This window comes from Corvus cornix, chromosome 12, assembly GCF_000738735.6.
Source record: "Corvus cornix cornix isolate S_Up_H32 chromosome 12, ASM73873v5, whole genome shotgun sequence".
Lineage (NCBI taxonomy): Eukaryota > Metazoa > Chordata > Aves > Passeriformes > Corvidae > Corvus > Corvus cornix.
Genome location: NC_046342.1, coordinates 15,165,040 through 15,184,122, shown reverse-complemented (window position 1 = coordinate 15,184,122; position 19,083 = coordinate 15,165,040).

The following is a 19,083-nucleotide window of genomic DNA, read 5'->3' as shown; positions in this document are numbered from 1 at the left end:
CCCCGCCGCCTGCCGGGATATGTAGTGCGGGCCGGCGGCCGCCGGCGAGCGGGGCATGCCGGAGTTGTAGTGCTCTGGAGCGGGACGCCTGGGAGTTGTAGTTCTCGGGAAGAGGCGGGCTCTGCCGGTCGCGTAGCAACGAGGCGGCGGCGCCTCCAGGCGAGCCGCCATTTTGGGCCCCTGGCAGGGACGTGTGGGCTGCTCCAGAGCCTCATCCCGGAGTTTTGTATCCTGTTCCCTCCTCACCAGAGACACCCGGCAGAAATGGCTTCTCCAGAGGAATAATTACTCCCTCCACCCCAAAGTTCTGCAGTTCTCCTGTCAACACTGAGCTGCGGCTCCTGGGGCAAACCCTCCCTAAGGGGAGCGGAGGTGTCACCCGGAGATGGCTGGGCAGAGCTGCCACCACCATTACTGCTGAAAACAGGCAGAAAGGGGGACAGAAATGCCTGCCGATGTCCTAATGCTGCAAGGATGTGGTGAGGGGCAGGGAAGCGTCAGGATGGGAGATCCATATCTCTGCAAGGTTGAATTGACCTTTAATGGAAATCAATAATCGGCTACTTGGTCTGTTAGCTTGTTACACCAGGAATATTCTTAGTTTTTCCAGGGTTGGTAACCCCAGCATGCTGTGGGCAGCCAGATCAGCCCTAGCTGCCCCACAGAGCTGCTGAGTGACTGTAGCACACAAGTGACCATTTTGTTGCCCCTGACCCTTAATACAAAGCACATTTCTCTCTCCATCCCAGAGGTCAAGTGGATGATAGTCACCAGGTTTTCCAGTCTTCTGCAGCATTTAGCCACTGGTCTCATTCTTGGGAACTGAGTCATTATCAAGCATTTGCTGTGGAAGAGGTTTTGAGGTTTTTTTCTTGTGAAACACAATTAACAAAAGAACTAAAAAATGGAAGCATTGCAAAATCGTGTTTTATTTTTTTACGCAAAATAGATTTAATACAGCTTCACCGCTTTTAGCTGTGAACTTCTGTTCAAAAGTAAAAGCAAACAAAACCAATTTGAATAGTATTTTTAAGTTAATTTCTCATTAACTCTCAGAAATAGTAGCCTGAGTACATGCCTACTTCTCCAAAGCTGGTGAATTTAAAGGTAGTGCCACCCCACTGGTTTTACTTTTGCTTGCAAGGCACAGCCTTCCCCTCACTCGGCAATTATCAGTGGTGTCCAGGCTGCTCCGTTGATAATGCTGCACAACGCAGGAGTGATGGAGACTCTGATGAAGGAGGTGTAAAAGAAAATAGAACTTCACGTCTGCAAATCGATTCTGCAGTTTTCCAATTTCCCCATTCAGCACCAGCACAGCCTGTGAAATTGTCCCTAGAAATATAAAATGAAGGGATGGAGAATTCCTCTACTCTTACCCTTTAGCAAATGACATTGCCTGATACAGTTCATTTCCTTCAGTGTGGGCATGTAGGCCAGGCTGGATTAGTGTTAAAATGCAGAAGCCAAATGTAGAATGGTTTTTAATACAGATCCCACATTGAACTGGCACTTTGGAGCATGAGCCTTTCTTGAAATAGCTTATCTTTGTATGGTTTCTGATGAAGCAAGTAAATTGCCATACAAACAGGTTTAGATGTGCTTTAAGAGGCATTGATAGGAGCACTTTTGCTAAGGCTGAAGCCTTTCTTAAGTGGAATAACACCATCACCCTCTCCCCGCCCTGGAAACCCCCATTAGCACTCCCAGGATGTACTACCATGTAGCACCCCCATGGAAGTCCAGGGATCTGGATTTCTCACCCAGTTCTGCACACTATTCCCTGGAACTCTGAAGGGCAGAAAGAGATGTGTTGGCTGTGCAAGCTGCTCGGAAATCCATGACAGTCACACACCATGTTAAAGCTTCATATAAATGGCATTTGCATTACACACAAATATTTGAGCCTGTTCTTTCAGAAATTACAAGATGCTTAAAGAATTCCATCTCCCTTCTGCCATGTTATTTTCTTTCTCCTGTCATTGTTTTGTCTGTGAAGCGATGAAGGCCCATATTTGAGTATAGACATGAAAAAATTGGGTTCTTAGCTTCATGCTGCCACAAATTTCTTCATGCTGTTGACCAAGTAATTTGATTTCATGAATTCTGGCTTCCCAGGAGACAATGGGGAGCTGTGAATGCATATATTCATGTAAATCCTTTTATCTTACAATATTTTTTGGTATGTATTTTAATAATTTTTGGTACCTTTTTTTTTTTTTTTTTTCCTTCTGGCAGCAATGCACTGAAACCTATTTGGTGATTTTGCAAGAATTCAAAGTCCTTGTTATTGAGGGACTGGGATGCTTTCACTTGTGCTTTAATTTCACACCTAATTTATCATTCCTGGAGATAGAGCTTGAAAATGTACACTTGGGGGCTAAATTTTCCCATTTGATATTCCAAAGGTTCAAAATAAAAATGAAATTATGTCAACTGATATGGAACACACAGTCCACGTCTGTCTTTTATAAGTGAGTAGAGACATTGGACTCCTTATAAAATCACAATTGGCACTGTGTGTTCTGGGATCCTTGCCTTCAGAATAAAAATGTCTTTGTCATGAGCCCAAGAAAGAAAAGAGGAAAAGGAAGAAGCTTCAGGAGAAAGTGGACAAAATACAAGTGTTTTCAGATATTTCAGAGAACTTAGAAGATATCCATAAAAAGAGTTTGACCAAACAATGAAGTTATTGAAAACGTTTTCCTGCACCTGCAGAGCAAGTTAATTAGAAAACTGGTTCACCTGGTTGCCTTCAACATAGGTACAGAGAGAACATCCTATCTATGAAATGGTTGGTTTGGGTCACGTGGAAGGAACCTGCCCCAGTGCTCCTGCTGCACAAGAGAGCATGCACAGAGCACTTTTGGAACAGGCAGCTCTTGCTGCACAGTATTAGGTGTGTAGGAAATGTCCCATGTTTTCTCCTGTCAGCAAAATGAAGATAAGAAATGCAACTGGACTAAAAGTCAAAGAAATATAAACCAGGGTTTGTTCAAGCAGCTTTAAAAGATAATGATTTTTAATCCATGTGGATATTCCCATTTTAATTTTGGGTATCATGTTTATGTTAAAGCTGTAGGAAGAGGTCACTGCAGCCTATTTCCCTTTTTTTCTTTGCCCTTCTGTTTTTTTCACTGAAAAGAGGGCATAGCCTAATCCCACACGTGCCATATAGCCCAGAAAGAGGAAACCAAGGGCTGCATAAGCTCTTTAGTTTTTAATGACAACGTTATGAATGGCAGAATTTTTCATGACTCTTGAGTTTAAACAAACAAACAAACAAACACCCCACCAAAATAACCCCACAGTGATTTCCAGCAAAATTGTTTACCTATAGAATTTAAATACAAACTAGTAAAAAACCCCAATATTACTTGCTAACTCCCAAATATGTCTCAATTACTGTTTACATTTCTTCAGTTGTTTGTACCAGTTAATTTGCACTGTGACACTGTGAGAAGTAATAGAGCTGATGCAGCTCCAGAAACCCCTCATATTTTAATTGGAAAAATCTTGATATTCACTGTGGAACAATCTAACCTTGAAAAACAATCTTTCACCAGGTTGTCTTTAATGCATAAAACGCTGCTCATTTTCTGCAATTCTGTCACCAAGGGGCACATTAATTTAGTTGCACAATAATTTAATACATCGATCCATTGATTGAAGCAGAGAGCTTTTTGTTTAGTGGTTCCAAGAAATCACACACTTCTTGCAGAATCCGTAAAAAGACAGTTCTGGCTGCAGTTTAAGTAGGGGGAATTGCTGATTATTAGGGAAAGTTGCCCTTCAAAGCCGATCGATCCCGCCATACTGAGCACAGTGGGCGTTACATCAGGAGAGAGGGCCGACTGGCAGGGGGCAATTAATGGGGCAGATATCGGAGTGCCTTCCCTGATTACCCCATGCCGGACAGTGGGTTTGGCCATGCTGAGCCAGGCTGGTAGAAACAAGAACCCTGATGAGATATGGCTCTGCTAATGTCAAGAAGTGCCACTTCCTAGCAGCAGGAGCAACTTTATTGAAACCATCTGTTGTTTTGGAAGACACATGTGCGCGCACACGCATACCTCCTCCTCCCAAAGTCTTTAACCTTTCTCTTAAGGCTGACTGAAATTGCAGGGCTAATCCCTCCTTAATCTCAGAACGACAGGCTCTGCTGCGGTCAGCAAGTCCCAGCAGCTACTGTAAACTGGGGTGACTGGCGCCATTTAGGTGACGTGACAGTGATGTGTCCTGGAGCAGTCACGGCAGAACAAAATAGCCATTCTTCCACTGTCAAAATAAAGTTTGGCAGGAGCAGTGTGTGATTACCAGGAGCCTCAAAGAGAAGGCTGGGGTACCTGCACAGAGACAAGAACTCGGTACTCAGCTGGATCTCACTGCTCTGTGCAACACAGGGAACAGGAAGAAGAGACTGAGTGAGTTTGGTCCCCTTGAAAACCTCATTTTTCAGCAGGTATAACCCAAAGCCATCTGAAAGGACACAGCCCTGTTCCAATTTGTCAAGTCTCTAATCACAGTTTTATGGTGATCCTTCCTTAAGACACCAGGACCCTTAAGCTTCCCACGGCTGTGTTAGAAGTGAGCATCAGAGCCCAGGCTGCCAACAGAAAATGTGGCACTACCAGAGCATCCTGAGACTGAATTACCTCCAGCCTCGTTGCAAGTGAAGTATGTTTGTTGGTATTTCATGCATATCTGTGTGCTTCTTATTTCTTATTCCTAAAAATGGTGTTTAAAAGCACCAATTAAAAAATAGCCAGCTTCCCAGCTCTTTGGAACAAACACTGCATAGCAGACCTGGAGTCTCTAAAATCTCTCTTGCTGGCAAACATGACCCATACGCCCCAGGCTACTTGGTCACTCTGTAAAATAAACCACACACAAACGTCAAATAATGCCCCATCCAGAGCAGGAAAAGATGTGTTTCTGTCCTTGTCTCCGGGATTTGAACAAGTGATTTAATCTCATCTCCAAGCCCTTCTGCCTACATCCTCTCTACTTCCAGACAGCCCAGATGAAACAGACCCTTGCAATGATGCAAGAGGTAAGAACAGAGAAGAGCAATGATGTCTTGCTGCCCCTTCTTTCCTCCATCCATTTTCACTTCTGCCTACATGTGGGCTACTGAAGCTCTGCAGTGTGCATGGACAAAGCCATACCAGCCTCCACAGAAATATGTCACTGGTGGCCTGACCAGTGGCAACAGAGAGCTGGGACTTTAATGCACTACTGTAGACATAAACTGATCTCACTGTGGTCAGAATGGGATTCAACTATGGGAAAGCTGCAGCCACTTCCCAAAGAGCACACAGGGATAGAGAAAGGAGAGAGCAAAAATAAAGTGCCATTTCTGCCTGGAACAAGCCCAGAAAGTTAAGAGCAAACTAGTTTTCCTTCTTAATTGTGGGAGCCAGTGAAGCCAGAGGGATCTTTTAGCAGAAAATAAACTTGAATTACTCAACACCATCCTGTATTCCTGGGCTATTCTGAAGTCATCACTCAGAGCTGGTGTGTTTTTGAGCTCTTCTCTTCAGTAACTTTTTTTTTGTTTTTTGCATTTTGAAGAACTTGAATATAAAACATAGAATCCCCAGAGCTGCAATAGGAAGGAATGTATCATTCCCCTTCATACTTTCAGCCTAAAGAAAACTGGAAGCTTAATAGAAAAATAACTCCAGTGTATCTCAGAAGTCCTGTAGCTTAAAAACAATCTAACAAGATGGGGCAGTGTGGTGTTACTCAGAATGCAAAAAGGTAACAACCCAGAAACAATCTTAACATCCTGGAGAAGACAATGGATAATGTGGGTATTTTGATAATAGAGGAAAGTCCCACATGTCAGCTTCCATGAGGGAATAAGTTTAATACAGGGCAATAATTTGTTTATTTTTTTAAATAATGAAATAATGGGTGTGTTACAGATACCCCAATAGCTGCCCTTATTTGCTTGCCCTATCCAAATTCAGTTGCATAATTTTAATTCTATGGACTATGATTGTATTCGATATGGAATATTTGACTGCAAAACTTCAGTTTACAGACTTCTGTTTATTGGCAATTTGTACTTCCTGTTTGTGGCTTTAAATCCTTTTCTCCTTGTGGTCAGTATCTTTAGTATTGAATGGAGGGACACTGAGCTGAGGTCCAGAATAAGTAAGATAACTGGAAGTCAGACAGTGGCTGGATTCCTAGAAATTATGTGCAAATACTGAATTAGAATATACAAAAAGATAGATGACTGATTCTGAAATCTAAAGCAGGAAGACAGGGAACAGGGTTTTCCACCATGTGACCCCCGCTCTCCCACAAATAAGGTCACACGGGTTTTGCTCACTAATTCTTTTCCCAGGTAAGAGTGTGTCTAACTGCAGTCACTCAGCTTTAGCCTGATCCAAGGAGATTCCAGCAACAGTAGAGCTGTGATGATGCCAGCTGGGATATAGACCTGACACCCAATTTAGGCTCCTAATGCCTCAGTGACTTAAGCTGCTCTTGGGTCCCTGGGCTTGTCAAAGCATACCTGGCTGCACTGTCCCCACACATCCTCCCACTGCATCTCTGAAGCAGAGGAACCCTTCCAAACTGAATTCTTTTCAGTGTTTTCATTTCTCCTCTACAACTCTGTCTTAATGATCCATGGGAGATAATTGCCAGTTTAAAAGGCCATTTTGAAAACTGCCTTTTTGAAAGTCCTGACACGGCACAGCTTTAAAGCCTGAAACTGTGTTCCACATACAGGAGGCCTTGAACTCTCTCTGGGCAGACCACTTTCATATCCTCTTGGATGGAACTCTTTCATATCCTCTGAGTTTATGTATTTCATGGTAATAAGCTGTGGGATTTAACTGCGCTGAGAGAACATGCCTACTCTTTAACCTAGTAGAATAAAGAAGAGCTTCCCAAATAAAAATAGTTAAGATGAAATGGTTCATATTATCCTTAGACCTGGCAGGGCATTCACTTCTTGCTATTGGGTGGCAAGGGCAAGACTGCCCAAGGTTTCAATTCTGACATTTTAAAAATTACACCCAATACCACTACCTTGACTACTGAACATCCCTAGGGTGTTTTGATAAACTGACATATAAATAAAAGTAGAGATTCATGTATAGCTATCTGGGGGTGATTGGTGCACCCAGCACGCCAGCTAAGACAAGCCCAGAGGTCTGGCTGCACCCCCACTGATTCAAGGCGGCTTCACCAAATGGGGTAAGCTCCTCACCCCTGTGAGCTGTCTCAAAGCTGGATGGAAGAGCACACGGGAGAAGGTAAAGAAGGAGAGGGGGACTCCTCGTATGGATTCCACACAGAAGGCTTATTGCAGAGGGACCAGGAACAAAGAGCCGAAACTCTGAAGGTGTCCAGGGATTTTATAGCGGGGATGGATAAGGCGGGGATAAGGGACACAGCCAATAAGATTAAGGGAAGGAGGTGGGGTTGAAGCTGAGGGAACCGATGGGATTAATACATAGGAGGGACTTAGGGAAGGAAGCAATGGGGTGTTGAGGATAACGGAACTTTCTAGAACTGATGCATAGTTAACTAGGGGAAATGAAGATGAATAACTTCATACATAAAACAGGAAGGGTAAAACATTAACCAATCATATAAGAATATGTAGATTACAGAACTGGAGGATTATGGGTTCTCACCATAACCTCAGGATGTTGTTAAATATTGGTGCCTGACCACCAAGTTGTGGATTCAGGGGGTTCTTTGGGGTCAGGGTGGCTGCAGCTACTTGCACTGCTACAGATATCTGTATTATCCTGCTGTAGCATCCCTTCATCATTTAACTTAATTATTTTGGTTTGCTTCACAAATTTAAGAGCGAACAGTGAAAGTCCTACTGAAATTGAAAATCAGGATTCTTACTTGCTCGTTTTCCCCAAGCCACATGCCAGGCAAGTACAGGACATATAATTCGCATAGGAAATCCAAGACAGTCACACTAGGGATGAGGAAAGCACTCACTCTGGAGGATTGATCACTGCTACATCTGCACTTTTTTTAAAGCCTGATTGTGCCTCCAAAAGTAAACCTGCTGATCAGCCAGAGAGCCAGTGTACAAACTGGTCTGGCTGGGCCAGCGAGGGCCCTGTGTTCCCATGGACTCCTTGTGAAATCTTCAGGCCACTGCAGCAACTCCTCAGCAGGCTCAGCCTGCCCTGCCCACACCTGGCTTGGGCATCGATCCTCCCCCTGCTGGGAAATGACCTTTCTCTCCTGCTGGCCCAAACAAACAGGAAGGGAAAACTTGTCAGCCACGTAAGGAGGCCGGGAATTGGAGAGCAGGGAAAAAGAAAAGAATGTCTTAACTCATTTTCAGATTTGTCATGCTTGCTTGTCATTGGCATGAAAAATTCTGAGTTTGGTTCCTTTTACTAATAGGAGAATAGTACAAATGCTAAAAGGGAAAGTCATTTTATTGCCACTTCCTTCTTGCAGAGACTGTTCTCATTTCAAGCATGCACTGTGCCGGCAAGATCTCAGGGCAGTACTTCTTATTCACCATTATTTTTACATTTCAAATTAGTGGAAATTAAATTTTTCCTCTATTTGTCAAAGATGGCAATTGCACTTTGGAGACCTGGTAAGACAATTAAGTACCATTTTTAGCAGCCAGCATAGCCACTCAGCTAAAAGATTCAAATCTTTATAAATAAAGATTTTATAAATTCAGATCTGAATAAAGGTTCATCTTTTTATCATTAAATATATATATATAAAAATGTCCCTTGGAGGCAAAGGGAATGCTGGGAGAAAATTCACTATGGGCCAGATACTTCTCCACAGAGTAGTGGAGATGAAACTTGGGACAGAACTTAATTCTTTCAGTGACTGAAATATCAACAGTTGGGAAAACAAAAGCATCTACTTGTTGTGGGGGGCTGCTGTCTGCTAATGGTAGTAGTCTTCTGTGTCTTCCTGAATTTATATGCAGACTATTGATCCAGGCATTGCAGCATTGTCAGGAGTAATGGACCAAAGCATACACACATTAGGCATAATATGCATAATTTGGACATATATGTAATACATTATGTATCGTACCTATTTTCCATGAAATATATAGGCCTGTCATTCAGCTAAACAGAGATAGACCTGGAATTAGATACAACACACATTCTTAAGTGTAAAGCATCTGTTTCAACTAATATATTAAACCCTTTACCTTTGAGCCAGGGGCCAGGCTCAGCTCCTGCCTCATTGTTCTCCTCTCGAGCTGAAATGTGGGATTAGTTCCACTCCTTGAATTCAATGCATAGCTAAGCTTACCTGATGTGACTTGAGGACAGCTCCTCAGCAGGGAGGTTTGAAACCTAATAGTGGAACAGGAACAGAGAAACTCCCCAGCGACTCCAGCGCAGCAGCGTGTGAAAGCTGGAGCTGTCACTCCAGCCGTGTGTCGGGTGGGAGCTGTGGACTGGCTCCTGGCAACCACACACAGCAGAGGAGGATGCAGCTCCAGGAGAAGAGGTTGGAACAGTATCAGTGAGGAAAGGAGGAGAAACTCAGTGCCAGCATTTTGGAAAATTAGCTTGATTGGAAAGTTCGAATTGCAAAGTTTGGGATTTAAGACAGGAGTCTCTTCCAAAAGCCATTTGGTTTTTCAAGAGCATCCCGGTTTTCTTTCTTAAATGTTACAGCATAGAGAGGAAAACAAAAGAATTAGCAATGGAAAAAAGGAGATGAGCCAACTCTGAGTGCCAGAGGAAGGTGTGAATGTCACACCACAGCTCTCCACACTCAACAGCTGTGGCCATATCCTCATTCCTGCCACCTCATCCCCTGCCAGACCTTCCCTGGTGTGTCAGATGAAAATTCAGAGTTAAAGAAAGAGCATGGAAATTGAGGGAACACACAGACCAGTGGAGAGCAGAGATGCCTTGCAGAGACAAGGAATTTGTGTCCTGTCCAGTGATCTCACTCCAACCTCTCCTTCACCAAATCTGTCCACAGATCTCTGCACATATCAACATTTCTCTGTGAAATCTGTCAGCACCACAGCCCAAACACTCTCCCCTTCAGTGACGCTCTCCTGCCAGCAGGACTTGGCTGCTGCTGCATGCCAGTGATTTTAGTTTGCTTAGGTGCAAAGGGCTGATGCAGATCCACAGACAAAGTGGATGTGTCACCAGTTTAGTGACTGCTGGGTCAGGAGCAGCTCCCAGACAAGAGGCCAGGGCAGTGGGCTGCCTGCTATCATCATCATAACCAGCCAGTGTACGGCAAACCCCCTGGGTTACCTCTGCTGGGCCCTTTCCATGAGGAATACAGGATAGATGCTTAATGGCATCACTAATTCAAATTTTCACTTTTAATTTACACAAACTAACAAAAAACCCAAAACCAAAAATCCAAAGACTACTTTGCATGACCTTAAGGTGGAAGCAAAGAAAACACACCCCAACCCTGTATTTGCCCAGGCTGGCATTTCCCCCTCACTTTGCTCTGAGCCAGACCCTTGGCTTATACCTCCATCCTGTTGATTTTGAGGCTGAGTATTTCTGAACTGCAGCTGTGCAGCTCAGCATCACTTCAGAACCTAACAGAGCTTTGCTGCTTTACAGCAGTGGAGCATCCTTAATCAAAGGCAAAGCTCAGGAGAACTGCAGCATGTAATGAATGCAGTCCAGTTTCCAACCAGTAATAGTCATTTCGAGGCCAGGATCTTTCAGCCTCCCTGCACTGCCACGCATTACCTGCCAAACCTTCCCACACTTGTGGACTGGAACAATACCAGAAATGTTGATTAGAGTTAGTCAGTAAATAACATGGGATGAAAACAAATTAGGTAGTAAAAGGACCCTTGAGAAATTAGGAAAAGAGCTCTCTAGCCTTTCAGCTTATTCATGATTTACCAGAAAGTTGTATAATGCAGCAGGCCTAAGAGCCAGCTAAAATACTTCTAAGACCAAAATATCCCAGTTTGAATTGTTATGGTACCTACAGAAAGCCTGGGGAAGTGTTTAAAGTAAGTTAAAAAGAAAACTGACACTCTCCCTTCCCCCCACCCCAAACCTTTGATTAAAAAAAAAAAGCAGCAAAAATGCTAATCTTCTGTGGTTAAGCAAAAAGGCTTAAGAAGTGGCTGACAAACAACATGAATTATTCAGGGACAAGGTTACTGCTGTTCCATACACATTGCTCCAGAATGCCAGCCCAAAGCCACACAAGCACAATAATTTCTGTGAGTGTTACAGTGATAAAATAGTTTCAAGTAACCTCCTTTAATTGCATCAACATAATATAGCCTTTCTGGATCTTTAATGCTCCATAAAAGACTCTCTAAAAATGAAGGGCCTGATTCCAGCTGAAATTGAACAAGTTTTATATATTATGTGACTTCAGGAGGGCAAGTATTCCACTGTGTTGAATGGGTATGGTTAGAAGCAGTCCCCTTCTTCCATCTGTTACCGTGAATCAGACTTAGAGTTTCCATGTCCATAATCATTACTATCTTCCCTAGGTCCACAAGAAACCTTGTCCTGTTGCAGACTGCAGTCATATCTATATACAGGTACATTTCTTTAGCATGAAAAGGGGAGGAGGAGCAGCCAGTCCTGTTTTAGAGCTCAGTGACCAGAGCAATTACCCAGACCTCCCACCACAGGAGGGAACTTGTACCATACACTCACTGCACATGTTTGGGAGGAGGCATTACAGCCTCCACAAGCCTTCTCTTGGCCCAGCTCCCAACTCAGCAGCTTGGGGACCTGCTGAGAAGCACTGGGACACCTTTGTCTCCATTGTATCTTACTTTGTGACTCACCTGCAGGTCTGTAAACCCTTTGGCATGCTGTGCCACAGAGCTCATTAAGGAAACGAGGTCTGGGTTGGAGGAATCAGAATAAGGGACTTATTAATGAGCTTTTCTAAGCAGGCTGCAAATGACCCAGCATGTACAAAGCAGGGTCAGGTCTGTGACTATATCTCTGACCAAACCTACAGAAACAAAGGCCAGTCAGAACCATACTTGCAGTCCTGTTAAAGAGCCCCTCAGCCCAGAAAGACCCTTTATTGTCACTCATATCTACACAGTTGCGATTAGACTCTCAAGGGAAACAACCTGGTGCTGGTGTCACAAGGAAGATTACCTGATGCTGTAACTCATCAGGTTGATGAGGGAGCCAATGTGGTTACAAACAGCAATGCTGTTGGCTGCTCAGCTGTATGCAATGATTTGTCTTCTGTCAGTGGCTTTTGGAAGAGGATGGAAAGTAGAAAAACAGTCACAGAGAAGCTCAGTTACGAAAAAACCAAAGGTAAAGCTTCCAATTAAACACATAGCAGTCAAGTTAAAATTATAGGTGACAATTACTGTAACTTGATTAGGCACAATAGCAAATTCACTTCCCTAAATCACTTTCACAACTCTCCTAGGAGGTCTGAAAGATGTAGTATATGAGGTTCATTTAATTTCTAATGTAGTAATTATCACTTCTGAAAAAAAAATAGCAGTGACAGACCCAGGAAATAAATTTAGCACTTGAGGTTTTAATAAAATTTTTATGTGCAACCCCGTTGCTTAGAAATTGTTTAATCAATCTTATCTGGTTCACAGACTTTCTGCTGAGCTTTTGCTTCGTGTTATTACAAGGCAATATGCTGCAACACCTTCTCAGCATCCCAAGTTGCAAAGCTACAACACTGTTGTATCCAAAGCCAGTGCAAGCTCCTCTTTCAGTTGTGAACACCCACAGTTTTGTTCAGGTGCCACCAGTTGTTTTCAGGTTATAGAGCTGGTCATAAGAGCTGATAACTCCAGAGTAGGGTCAAGTTCACTCTGCCTGGTGCTGGAAGGGGTCTCAGCTCTAGATGATATCAGGTATCTAGTGAGCTAAACCAGGTTTTCAAGACAGTAGTGTATAGCAGACACTGCCAGTCATATCTTTACGTTCCGTATTTTGATACATCACCTTGAGAGGAATCCATCCCAGCCTCTCCTGGCCCCTCCAGGCTCATCCCATGGGCATACCCGGAGACCAGTCCAGTGGTTTGCTCAGGGGTAGTGGAGACAGATAAAAGAAACTAAGCCGGCAATCCAGGATTAGTGGAATTTCTGAGGTTTCCCTGACTCCAGAGGTTTTTCCTTAAAATTTGAGTTTTCCCAAGCTCCTGGACACAGGTAAAGAGAATACTGAGCCTGGGTCTCCTGTTCTGCTACTTGCAGGGTCACTGGCCTGCATAAATTAAGCTGTAATGGTTTGTTTCTGTTTGCAGACCAGGTCAGTGGGAGTAGCAGAGAAGTTAAAATGCAGTTATTAGTATCTAGGAGGAAAAACCCAGCAGGATTTCTGGACTATATCAGTATTTCTCTTATTTAACCTAAAAAAGTCCAGCTCCTCTGTTACACCAAAGGATTCTCACTGCTGAGCTGCTTAGAACCGTTTTAAAGTGTGCCAGTGTGAATTACTTAGCACCATTTTAGTTGGGTTTTGGTACCATTCCGAAATCCGAGGAACAAGCATGGCACTCACTGGGCTTTCTCCATTTTTGTCCATCACTAAGAGGTCTCCCCTCAACCAATGGGATTTACCTCTGTTTTTCTCTTTGCTGGAACTGTCTGCCCCAACACACAGAACAATCAATCATCCAAGTTGGGTACTCTCTTTTCCTGTTTGCAGTTAGTACAGTAATGATTTCTGGAGTGGCTAACAGGTAAATTGATAGCCCCCAGATCAATTTAAAAAATTCAATAAATACTTGGGCATCATCATAAACAAAATGCATTCAGGGCCCCATATTCCTCTCCTGCAAAGGAGGTTTGTTAGGTGAGAGCATCTTACAAAGACAGCCTGTGGCCTCCTGGCACAACTTTTGGTCCTTGCCACAGTTTCAGTGCTGAATCCCCTGGGGGCCTGGCAGGCAGGAGTGGCAGTACAGGATTGGTACCAGGGCACAGTGGACAGGAGGCCCTAAAATGATGAAGCCAGAGCCATCCAACATCTTCCAAAGCCTCATGAGACCAAGGGCTAAAGATGGAGGATGCCGCAAATCCTCACTTACCCACTGGGAACTCCGCAGATGGTCAGTTAGCAATCACTTTAACCAGGCACCCCAAAATCCCCATGACCTTCAAAAATCCTAGTCTTTGCTTTCACTTGTCAGTGCAGCATCAAAGCCGTAACAAAATGATTATTTAAAGCACACCTGAAGATAGGAATTCTCTTTCTTGGCTTTCTAAGTTGGCCTCTGTGTGTCATTTTGACACACTAAGTAACTACAGCAGTAGATACTCAGTGCAATTTTATTTTGACGGCCTGTATGGGAGCTGATTGAGCCCCAGTGAAGGAAAGTACAGAGGGAAGGTGTCCTCGAAAAAGTTGGGACGCAGAGAAACACTCACCGGTGTCTTCACCCAGAGGTGGATCCGAAGGCCACTGCTGCCATCTGGTGTCACTGTCACCGATGAGGAGAGCTGGGACATCGCAGGCAGAAGTTGCTGGATAAATGAGAGGTGACTTGATCCGAGACACTGAAGAAGGGCAAACACTTCCCTGGCAAAGGAGGGCTCTACACATCTGAGCTGCCTCGCATCCATCTCCATCTCAAAGGAACCGGTTTATGTGCTTGAAGGTAACAGAAGGAGACACAGGAAAAAAGGGAAATTGGTTACAAGACTTTTTGCTCAGAGGAGACACAACCTGGCAGTGTGAGTTATGGATCAGCAGCTCTGGACATCCTGCTCCAGAAAAGCCACCAGGAAATGCTCATGAAGAGGGGAGGTTTGCAAAGCTACGGAGCAGAGCAGGAAATGCAGGTCTTTGGGAGCTCAAACTGGAGCCGTGTGGGGAGCAGGAGGCAATGCCTCTGTCATGAGTCCAAGGTCTTCAAAGCCTTGGCCTTAAGTATGAAAGCAACATTCTCTTAAGGCTAAAATGCGTCCTCACATTTCCCAGAGTGGTATCTAATTATGCCATCCACCTCATTAGATGGGGTTATGGCTCCAGTGTTTTTAGGTAAGTCATGGTACATGTCAGTAAAAAACCCAAGGGGGATGGGTTTCAGAACTCATCAACAGGCAAAGCCCCAGAGTGGCTCTAGGTTTGGACATTTGAACATTAATCATAACCTGGGTTTTGGTCCTCAAATCTCACCAGGGTTTGTCAGCCCCATAGCCACAGACACCTCTCTGCACTTGCATAGGGAAAAGCAAAGGGACACTGCAGCAGTGGTTTAATCCTACAAGGATTTAGACATAGTCTTGACTTTACGCACTGTGAAGAGCTCCAAAAAGTTGCAGGAGAGTGATAAATAGGGATTGGAGTGTTGGCCACAGGAGGAGCTCTGTTCAATTCCCTGCTTTGGCAGAAATCTCCTGTGCTGTTTAAAGCAAATCATGTAGTTTCAGTACCTCAAAGCCTCATGGGAGTCATCCTTTTACATCCCTGGAGACTTAACCCGAGAGCCACAGCTCTAAAATGAAGCTCCCCTGCCTTCCAAAGGTGCCCTGATGCTAAATCTCATCATGGGACTCGGGTGCAAAGCTAATGAGGAAAGAGGGACTGTTAGCCAGGAGAGCTTGGGGGACACTGGAAAGGCAAACAGCCTGGCCAGCCTAGTATAGCCTGGTTAAACCATGAAACTGTTTCAAAAAAAGAAGAAAATATCTCTTAGGAGAGTCTGTGTGGATAGAAATGGGATTTTGGGATCATTCCCTAGCTAGTGTCTGCATCCTCCCCAGTCTCGGTGTGGCCAGTTCCCTGCAGCATCTCCCACTCAGGAGCACAAGATCCCAGTGCTGGGGCAGGATGGGACCAGGAGCACTCACCCCTCTGCTGTGCTCCCTGAGCTCTGAGCGAGCTCCAGGTTCCCCAGGCTCTCTTGGATACAGCAGAGCCAAAGAACCCCAAAAAATACATACAAAATTTTCCCAAACCTTCCTTTTGCTGCAATTCCTGTTCTTCAGGCACTGTCCCATTAAAAAAAAAAAATAAAGATCCACAAGTTAAGCATGAAATAAAACCAGCAGTAAGGGAATAGTAATTATTTGATCAGCTCCCAGGGTATCAAATGGCAGTAAATTGAGCTTCAGTTTAAAAAGCAGACAATTTTCAGTGTCATACCACGACATTTTTCAAAGCTAATTTAACTATTCCATTAAAAAATGAAAACATATTCAAATTAAAACACCCATAAGATATGAAAGGGGGGAAAAAGCCTTGTTGGAGAGAGGACATGAAATGCATGAGTAATTTCCCATCAGGCTACAGTTCCCTTAACTGACCATGACAGTCAAAGATGAAATAGAAATTTCTATATCAAACAGGAACACAAAGGAGAGCTGACCTTTGATCAAATGTCTGTTTGTAGTTTTGACAAGGAAATTTGCATTAAAATAATTTATGCTGGACACTTACAGGAGAAGTTAACTCCCAGCATGTAAAGGAAGAGAGAGGTCAAACCATCCTTAAACAGCCTGTCAGATGAAAGCCACACTCTCCCAGCTGCAGAGCTATGTGAAGTTTCCAGCCATTCAGGCTCTTTTTCTAAAATCCCAGTGCTGCAGGTTTTGTGATGCAATTTTTCAAAGTGCTATTTATGCAGGGGTGGGAAAAGCCTGTTTCAGGCAAACAAAGGCTTTCTCACACAAAGAAAACCCACTTTTAGCATAGCAGCAGAAGGCATATAAAAAAATCGAAAAGCACCAATTAATTATAATATTTAAGCTATAGGCTTAGCTAATCCTCCTTGTCTTCCAGCAGGAAAAAGAAATTAAAAAAAAAGAAAGCAGGCTGAGACGGGAGATGTGGATCTGTTTGGACCCAGAGCACTGCTTTGCCAGGGAACTGTGGAGGGGTGAGTGCTGCCCCTTCCTGAAAGCAAATGTGAGTCCCCAGCTTACAGCTGTACTCTGCTCTGTGAGGTGCAGGTGTTGAAATATGCAGCTGAGAAATAGCAGTTGAATGAGGTGTTTTGAGATGGTTACATAAATAAGAGGAATTTGTAGAAATCTGTAAGAATAGGGAGATGTTTGGCTTATCTTCTCAGGAAAATTACTGCTGCTGCTGCTGGTGCGTATTTGAATTCTTACTACAACTGCACAGTAACAACCATTTTCATACAGGTTTTTACAGAAGGTCCTACACTGTGCAGCTAAGAGATTTACCGGATTCCTTCAGGGATGATGCCCTCCCAAATACATGTGATAACTTCTTGGATTTTCTCCTTTCTTCCTAATACTTACTTAATGTTTCCAAGGTTGCCCAGTTTCCTCACAGGCATCATTTTGTGGCCCTTAGTTTTACCCCTAATTTTTCCCCAGTAGGAACTGCAGGACTGAGATGGATTTTTGGATGCTTCCAGGTCTCCTTTGTCCCTGTACTGTGATTTATTACTGCAATAATAACTCACAGTCACAGATGCTTTTAGTTTGTTAAAGATACCACAGAAGATCTCCTGCATGTCCCCAAAGGGTTGGTTCTGCCTCTTTGTTGCCTTTTAACTGTAAATTGTGCCCTGTCGCTGCTTCCCAGCAGGAATATTTTCCCAGGGAAGGTGTTCAAGGGCAGCTGGTTCCCAGCCGGCTGCAAGTTGCCTGGGTCTGGCCAGGAGAGGTCAGTGAACACCCACACACAGAGCCCACGGTCTGCAAACCTGCAGTGAAACTGCTGCATCCCATGAAAATGAGCGTTGGGCTGGGGCTGCCAGCAATGGAGGTGAAAATCTCATCCCAGGCCTCTGGGTGCCAGGTGCCCATGGAGAGAAAAGCACTCAACATTTCGGGAATGCTTTGGTTGCAGGCGAGACATGTTGAAGTGATGTTTTCCATGGGACAGTCTCTCTGCTCCCTCTCTCCCTCCCAGTTAATTGACCTGCAAGAGCTCCAATGTCCAACCAGGATAATGGTAACATTTGGCCTTTGTGCCAAGGGAGACATGGTGACACCAGGGGATTGCCCTCCAGAGAGGGGTGGGAGTGGGAAGAGACACTGAGCCAGAGTTTTACAGCAACAGATAAGTAACCAAGGTTTCTCTGCTGCGTCTGTTCCGTGGGAGTCACTACTTTCATTCCTGTTCAATTGATTTTATAGATTTTGAGAACTCTCCGTGAGCCCAAAATGTCTATTTCCTGAATCTATTATGGTGTGCTGCTTTTTTCAAATGTTCACACACTTGGTGTTTCCTCTCACAGCGGTTTGAGATTTAATTAAAGAATTCTTCTATTTCTTAGTTAAAAAATCCTTTGAAATTATGGTAGTCTTTTAATAAACTTCAGTTTGAATCAAGCATCTGCAACACTGTCAACACAGGTCCTTCCTTCCATCATGAAGCCCTTTAAAGGACAGGGTCACAAATATCATGTTGACCCTTTAATATATTTAGGTAACAGATAGTAGATACATGCTGATAACAGGCACACACACTTGTCCTGGGGACTGCCAGGATATTAAATTAGTGTTTCGGAAGTGGAGCAAAATGCTTCTGCTGGGAACAGGTGCACAGCTCAAATGCTACCATGGCATTTAGGTCAGGAGAGAAAATCTTCTGGTAAAGCTTACAGACCAGTTACAGCACCCTCAAAGAGGGAGGTTGCGACTCATGACTGAATTAAAATGAATTAAATCTCACAGGGCAGGATCAGGCCTGTGATCCCCAAGAGCAGCACAAGCAGGTTTGCCTTCACTACCCTCTTTCTGCTGCTTGCTTAATGCTCAAAAGGAAAGACTTCAGCTGAGCAACTTGAGCTGCTCTTCCTGCTGCTTGGAAATTAGAGCATCTCATTTCAAGCAGATATTATCCGACTTCATTTGAGCTATACCATTTCATGCCAGCAGTGAGTCTTGTTCTCTAACTCCAGCTATGAGAGCTGCCATACAAGAAGGAGATTCTTGCCCTAGTCCACCTGCTTCTTTACTGCAGGACAAGGATTTTCATTCTGTGGTGTCTCCACAGGGACCCCAGGGATGGTGTGAATGGTGCCTGGAAAAAAAAGTAGCCCATATTCAGCCAAGGGAGAGCCTTTCAGAAACCCCAGGACCAAATCTGTGGTCACTGGAAATCACCTTTTATGAGTGTGGAAGAGTCTCCACCTGCTCCCTGAGGTTTGAGTATGCACAAGGGTGAA